This window comes from Trichechus manatus, unplaced genomic scaffold (genome assembly GCF_000243295.1).
Source record: "Trichechus manatus latirostris isolate Lorelei unplaced genomic scaffold, TriManLat1.0 scaffold00075, whole genome shotgun sequence".
Lineage (NCBI taxonomy): Eukaryota > Metazoa > Chordata > Mammalia > Sirenia > Trichechidae > Trichechus > Trichechus manatus.
The window spans coordinates 10,425,781-10,434,061 of record NW_004444011.1 but is presented as its reverse complement, the minus strand read 5'-3'; the positions used below and the strand labels follow the sequence as shown (position 1 = coordinate 10,434,061).

Genomic DNA, 8,281 nt, shown 5'->3' with positions numbered 1-8,281 from the left:
GAATGATTTCCATAATTTAATGAAAGATTCTAAATTTTATCTTCTTCAATTGAATATTACTAAAGTAATATGATATTTGGGCTTGCTTTGCTGTTATTTTCTAGTAACTATTAATAGATATTTGAAGCTTAATACCAATTTGATCATGAAAATCCATTTAAAATCTGGATTTTTCCTCCTTCTTATTTATGTTATTCTCAGACAGAGATGGGCTTAAGATTTTGCTGAGATACCATTTAACTTTTAATAGTTTATAATCAATGTGATTTTTCTGGTTGTGCTAGATGACTGATGGTTTATTTATTACATGCCTGGGTGTTTTATTTTTCAAAATAGAGTTTTAATTTTAGAATACATTTGACGATCATTGCAGATTAACTATATATGGAGGTCTAAATCTTTTTTTATTATTTTGGTAAATATGCACTGATAAATACAGCACTGAGAGCTGCTGAGAATCTCATTAAAAGGAGGCATACCATTGCAATGAATATTTTCCTTGTCTGTTATATAAAGTAGGCCTTTTAATGCATCCTAGATTTTGAAAAGTCCCTGTTTGGTAAGTGAATGAATAGAATGCAAGCTAGCAGTTTCTTATTGGAAACATCTATGCAATATTTAAGGTAAATCAATCTGTAATTATTATTTGCATTTTAGAATAAAATGTATGTGTTGCAAGGGAGTTATATTTAATTTTCAAATCACAATACTAAACCAAAGTTCTTCTTCGGTTGGTTGTTTTCCTCTTTTCAGTCCTTAGTTTATAGTGACCCCCTCAGGAAGATGCCCAGGGGAAATCAAAGGTGGTTAAACCCAACTACAGAGCTCAGCAGCCAAGAGGCAGAAGAAGCTAAAGCACTTGGCTAAAAATGAAGTTTTTGAGTGATGCAGTCATCTATTTTTCAGCATAATTTGGGACCAAAGCCAGGGAGGCCAAAGGAGGCATTTGTCTATAGTGGGGGAAAAGGGGATTTCCTGTTGACTGAAGTTCTATTACTAGAGTTTTACTCCAGGAATCGGGAGAGAAGGAACTGCATATATCTTAAAGGTATAGTGGGAAAAGCAATTGCTTTTGATTAGGCAGAACTAAATTTTAATCCCACTTGCAACTCTGAGTAGTTCTGTGATCTGTATGCAAGTTACTTCAGCAATCAAAGACTTGGCTTCACCACTAGGAATCCATATCTACTTCGCTGGGTATTGGGGAGAATTTTGTTAAATGAATTAACACGCATAAAAATAAAAATTAGCTGGCTCCATGTCTGCCACATAGTAGGAAATCAGTGAGCACTGGGTCCTTGCCTTCCTTCTCCAACCACATTTTGTCTACCCTTTTCCCCCCAAAAAAGGAAAGTGAGAGGGTCCCAGAAAGTAATATAACCACTTATGATTTAGTTAAGAACTGACTCACAATGAGACATCTCTTTTGAAAATTTACAGTGCAGCATGGAAGTTGTCTGCATGTCTTATACATTAGGATATAAGCTTCTCACATCACAAAACTGTTTTAAGAATTCAGTAAAGTACTATATACAGAATTCTGAAGTGCTGTACAGGGAAGAAACACTTTGAAACCAGAGACATCTGAATTCAAATATGACTAGTTCCAGCGTCATTGGAAAATCCTTCATCCTCTCTGAGCTCTAGTTTCCTCTCCTTTAAATTGCAGGGAAAGATGGGTGCGAGATGGTGGGTGTGAATTGCTGTAGGCCAGCACTTGGCACTGAGAAGGCTCTTAGTTGGTTTTGAATTCTGGGGCCGCATTATCACCAATAACGGAGAGCTGGTTGAACTGTTGCAAATTTCAGCCCGCTAATTGTCAGCTGAAAGAACTAATAAACTGGCTGTGTGCAGGTCTTGCTTGGCCTAGCCCTGATTTACAGCTGTCACCAATAATTGCTTAACAGCTCAGTTAGCTCGGTGGTAAGTTGTTGCTTTCAGACAACTTGTATGTTTGGAAGGAGGCTTCAAATCATTTCAGAGACTGTACCTGAATTTCAATGAGCTATAGATTCTAAAAGGTGTCTCAAGCACTATGGTGGCCTTGGGTTTAAATTTTGATTCAAATTATTTGACATAACCTGTTCTTTGTTTCGTAAAAAAAAGTTTTATGTGAGATATAATGAATCATTTTGACAGGCAAAATACACAGTGACAATTGTATTACATGTTCCGTTAGTCAGCAAAGCAATAAAAGTTTATTGCTGCACTTAAAACAGCTAAAGTTAGACACAACCATTAAATTATTTTCAGAAGTTTTAAATTCAGAATGTATGGAATATGATTGGCCATGCTTAAAAAATCTAGCTGCTGCCAGAAACTGATATACAACTTTAGCAGTGGGGACCAAGTTTGGGAATTACAGGTGAAGTGGTTAAAATATGAATATAGAAAGGGTATTAGCAGTGTCTGTGAAATTAGCTTTGGACATGATGTGAGGTGTTGAGGAGCTGGGCTGTTCTTGAGCTTGTAGCAGGCCTGTTGAATACCTTCCCCTCTTCCCAGTAACTAAGTTTTCAGTATTTCTCATGAATAATTATTCTCAGGAGGATAAACCCATGGCAAAGACCAGGCTTCAAATTTTTCATAATTTTGCCCATAGATTTGTGAGATATAAGCACAGATGTTTTTAAAATGAATCAGTTTCTCAGACCTGCCCTGACAGAGTTTGCTTTCCGCAAAGTCCAGAAGTATCAGAGAAAGATTTCCCTATCCATCTGTACTTGCTCATTAAAGTACAAAGCAGTGATTCTCAAAGTGTAGGTACATCAGCATCATCTAGAGGGCTTGTTAAAACAGATTGCTGGGCCCTGACCCCAGAGATTCTGATTTAATAAGTCTGAGGTGGGGCCTGAGAACTATTTTTTTTCTAAAAATATCCCGAGTAAGACCACACTTTGACAACCACGGGTCCAGAGGAAGTGCTTCAGGTGGCATGCTGTGTGCTGAAAATAACAGAGTATCTGACTAAAGTGGCGTAAGCAATTGTGATGGTTAATGTTATGTGTCAACTTGGATAGGCTACTATGATTCTCAGTGGTTTGGCGGATACTGGACTGGTTGCTCTTCCATAATGTAATATAATGTAATCACATTCTGTGATGTGATCTGATGTGATCAGCCTGCCAGTGGAAAGGGGAGTTTCCTTGGGCGTATGGCCTGCCTCCAGAATTTGTTCAGATGTTCTGACAAACCTTGTTCTCTCTGGACCCTGCACTGTCTTTCTGTTGCCTGACCTCTGGTTCCTGGGATGTAAGCCTGCAAAGGCTCTGGCCTGCCACCTGACCTGTGGATTTGGAACTTGCTAGCCCCCACATATTGTGTGAGCCATTTCCTTGAAGTAAATCTCTCTATATTTGCACATATGTATGTCTCACTGGTTTTGCTCCTCTAGAGAACCCAGACTAAGATAGCAGTTTAAATTGTGTTGTGTACAATAGGAAATCCAGAAGTAGAAGGTCCCAAAGTTTGTTCAGTCGCTCAATGGGTTATCCAGGGCCCAAACTTTTTTTTTTTTTTAAATGGTAGTCGGGGGAGGGACAAATCTTTACATCAAAAACTTGGGTAGCCTCAATAACCAGGTCATGGCAAAATCAGGACACATGTAAAATACCTTACGTTAGATTCCCAAAAGATACCAAAAAGCACAGTAAAATTAACACTTCCATTACAGGAAATGTATGACATAAATAATACAAACTTAAAAGGCAAAAAAAGGTGACATTGGTCTCCTAAGATACAGCTTACTGTTTACCACCAAGATCCACAGGCCCAGGGTGCAGAGTGGCAGCTAGGCACAGATTCTCTAAGTGGTTCTGCGGAACCTGGTAATAAAATCAGCCTATGATGCTGCTCGGCCTCTGATACGCCACACGCTGCCTAGTACAACTTGTTGTTAGTTGCCAGTGAGTCAATTCTGACTCATGGCGATCCCATGTGTGCAGAATAGAACTGCTCCATAGGATTTTCAAGGCTGTATCCTTTTGGAAGCAGATCTCCTGGCCTGTCTTCCAAGGCACCTCTAAACCAAAAAAAAAAAAAAAAAAGAAACCCATTGCTGGCTGGTCGATTCTGACTCCTAGTGACCCCATAGGACAGAGTAGAACTGCTCCACTGGGTTCCCAAGGGCTCTGGAAATGGTAAAAAAGAGTGATTTCCAGGAGGAACATTTTAAATAAAATCCACGTGAGACAGGACATAGAACGTTTGCCAAGTTAAATTTGGTACATAATTATTTGTGTTCACTCATATCCAAACAGAGCAGTGTGGTCAGTCAGTCACTCCTGCCCCAGTCACGTTATGGCTTGTAGTTATTCTGATGGTCACCACGTCTCTGGCTTTTCCCATAATTTGTACTATCCTGACTTCCACTTCCACCAGTGCCACCTGTACTGCTGCAGCTGGGCTGCAATGTGGGCTGAGCCACCCTGATTTCACACTTGCTTTCACTGATGGCGTGGAACTTTTTCTCCAGAACCCTCTTCACTGGTTTCTCTTTTTTCTAGGTGATGAAAACAGTCTCCTCTTTTGTTCGACTTGGGATCCATGGGAAGCTTGCTGGCCGAGATCTCCCCAACATCACCAAAGTACTCACTGATCTCAGTGGCTTCGGGATTCAGACCCCCCACAAAGACTTTCTTCACTGGGTCCTTCTTCATGGACATGGCCTTTTTGGGATGGATGACGTGGCTATCCAGCCTGTGTTCCTTCTGGTCTAGGGCCACACTGGCTGCTGCATCCTTGAAGAGGATCCCAAACTCTCTTGACCGTACAGTTTTGCGATTCATTTTTATTGAACAGTCAAATACTTCTCCAAATTTGGTAAAATAGTCTTTTAGGTCCTTTTGGCTTGTATTCCAGCTCAGGCCACCAATGAACATTTTTCCAGCATCCTCCTCCTTCTTGCTGGCATTTATCCAGTCGCCTTGAGCACCGCTGTTCTGATTCCCCATAGCGGGTGCCACAGTCCTGGCTCCAGCACCTGCAGCAGCACAGGTACCCACCTGGCCAGCGACTCCTGTTGGGGCGGACTCCTGTCAGTTCTCAGAAGTGCCCGTCCTCTCACTGGGCTTCACCGCTTCCGACATGCTTAGGCGGCTGTGCCAGGCTCCTCGCCACGATGACGCCGCAGGGCCTGCTCGTTCATGCCCACCGTGTAAGGCTAAGAGGGCTCGGCCACTATGGCGCTCTGCCCACCGAACCGCAACGACCCCATTTCCTCCTCTGCCGAAGGGCCCACACTCTTTGCATATTTCTTCTGTGACATCCTCATTGTGTTGGTCATGTTTTCATCATTATATTTGGACAGCTGAAGTAACTCCAAGCATCCGGTCCCAGCACCGCAGCATTCAGAAGCCGAGAAATGGAGGGATAGAGAGAAGATATTTTTAGTTTCCACTGTAGGAATGGAGTCCCAGGGTGTTGGTTAAGTGCTGACTACCAGCAAAAGTTTGGCGCTTGAACCCCCCCAGAGGCAGCTGAAAGACAGGCCTGATTATCTGCTTCGGAAAGGTCTTGGCCTTGAAAACCGCTTGGAGCAGTTCTAGTCTGCACACGTGGGGCTGCCATAAGGCGGAATGGATGGCAACCACCACCATCACCAACAACTTTGGGAAAACTCTTAGCCAAAAAGGAAGAAAGGGAAGGATAGGAATGACTGCTGGAAGGGCAACGACAACCATCAGAAGCAAACTTGCAGGTAGTGTCATAGAAAGGTCCTCTGGCCTTTGCTTTCCACAAGGTATTTGAAAGGAGCCCTGGTGGCTAGTGGTTAAGCACTCAGCTGCTAACTGAAGGGTCTCAGGTAGCCGCTCCAGAAAGATTACAGCCTCAGAAACCCCATGGGACAGTTCTGCTCTGTCCTATAGGGTCGCTGTGAGTCGGAAGGCAATGGGTTTTATGATCGTCTCTTGGTGACTAGATTGTTGGCCATCTTTCTTTCATACGTTTCCTGTTCCTCTGAATTATTTCAGTGATATACCCTTGTTTCTACTGTTCTCTTTATGTTAACTTCCTTCTTCCTATGTACTAGGAATTTGAAATTACATTTGGGACAATAAATAATTACAGTTTAGAATTTGAATGTCATATGCCTTTTCCATGCTTTCTATGGAGAAGAATTGCATTTCCTTCTAAATTTCTGTGGAGGAACTTTTACATAAACATAAAAAGTTGGTTTACCTTGTGGAGTTACACTGTTGTGAACTGAAAAGCCCTAAAGCCTATCAGATCTGATGTTAAGCCCTTAGGCGGACCCCTGACCAGTGCTTAGAAGCCCCAGGATTTCACCCTGCCCTCCTCGAATGGTGTGGATCCTCAAATTCACCGTTTCTACAGTTTTCCCCATTTCAGTAACAGGTAACTCCATCTTTTGTTGTCAGAGCAATACCTGGGAGTCATTCTTGATTCCTCTCTTTCTCCTATACCTTAGAACTAATTTTTTAGCACAATTGGGCAGCTTCAACATCTGAATAAACCCCAAATCTCACCACTTCTCACAACTTTCATCGCTACAACATTGGTCCAGGCAAACATCGAACATTGTCTTGTCTGGATTTTCTCTTATCTGGATGTTCTCCCTGCTCTCATCTTGCCCTTCTTAAATTTATTCCCAACACAGGAGCCAGAGTGATTCTATTAAAACATAAATAAGACTGTGTCACTACTCCATTAAAAATATTTCAAATAGATATATGCACACCCATGTTCATCGCAGCACTGTTCACAATAGCCAAAGGATGGAAGCAACCTAAGTGCTCATCGAAGGACGAATGGATAAACAAACTATGGTATATCCACACAATGAAATATTACACCATGATAAAGAACAATGATGAAGCTGTGAAACATCGTATAACTTGGTGGAAGCTAGAACTTATTATGCTGAGTGAATTTAGTCAGGCACAGAAGGACAAATACTGTATAAGACCACTATTATAAGAACTCAAGAAAAGGTTTAAACACAGAAGAAAACATTCTTTGATGGTTATGGGGGTGGGGAGGGAGGGTGAGGGTTACTCACTAACTAGATAGTAGATAAGAATGATCTTAGGTGAAGGGAAGGATAGCACACACTACAGGGGAAGTGATAACAACTGGCCTAAAGCAAAGCTAAGAAGTTTCCTCAATACAATCAAACACTTTGAGAGACAGAGTAGCAGGGATGCGGGGTCTGGGGACCATGCTTTCAGGGGACATCTATGTCAATTGGCATAACAAACCTTATTAAGAAAATGTTCTGCATCCTACTTTGGTGAGTGGCATCTGGGGTCTTAAAAGCTTGCAAGTGGCCATCTAAGATGCATCAATTGGTCCCAACCACCTGGAGTAAAGGAGAATGAAGAACACCAAAGACACAAGGAAAGTATTGGCCCAAGGGACAGAAAGACCCACATAAACCAGAGACTTCATCAGCCTGAGACCAGAAGAACTAGATGGTGCCCAAATACCACCAATGAACGTCCTGACAGGGAACACAACAGAGAGTCCCTGACGGAGCAGTAGAACGATGGGATGCAGAACTCAAATACTAGTAAGAAGACCAGACTTAATGGTCTGACTAAAACTGCAGGCGCCCTGGAAAGCATGGCCCCTGGTCTCTCCATCACCCCAGAACTAAAACAATTTCCGAGGCCAACTCTTCAGACAGGGATTGGACTGGACTGTGGGACATAAAGTGATACTCGTGAAGAATGTGCCTCTTAGACAAGTAGATATAAGAGACCAAAGGGGCGGCTTCTGTCCAGAGGTGAGAGTGTAAGGCAGAGAGAGTTACGAGCTGGTTGAATGTTCATGGGGAATCATGGGCGGAGGGAAGGAGTGTGCTGTCGCAGAATGGGGTGAGCAGTTGGGGTCTCATAACAGTGTATGTTAAAAAAAATTCTGTATGGGAGACTAACTTGAAATGTAAACTTCATTTAATTACATCAATTAAAAAAAAAAAAACTTTCAGTGGCTTCACATCTCCTTACAGTAAGGGTCAAAGTTGTTACACTGGCCCACAAGGTCCATAAATGATCTTCCCCTCTCCCCACCTTGCTGTTTCTTTAACATGCCAGGTATGTGCCTACTTTGTGGTGTTTGCTCTTGCTGTTCCTCACATGATCTGTCCCTTTCTTCAGGCCTTGCCTCAAATGTCACCTTCTCAGTGAGTCCTTTACCACTTTATTTAAAATTGCATCATCTGCCCATCACCTCCCATTCCCTTTTCCTGTCCTAGTTTCCTTTGAACACTTATGCTCATCTATTTGTTTTTTACTTATTTATTTGTTTATCCTCCTCT

General features: G+C 42.1%; 1 pseudogene; it reads right to left on the bottom strand.

Annotated features, from left to right (window-relative positions):
• Nucleotides 1–4,297: 4,297 nt before the first annotated feature.
• LOC101355789 (heterogeneous nuclear ribonucleoprotein A/B pseudogene) lies at nt 4,298–5,087 on the bottom strand (annotated as a pseudogene).
• Between the last annotated feature and the right edge of the window lie 3,194 nt (nt 5,088–8,281).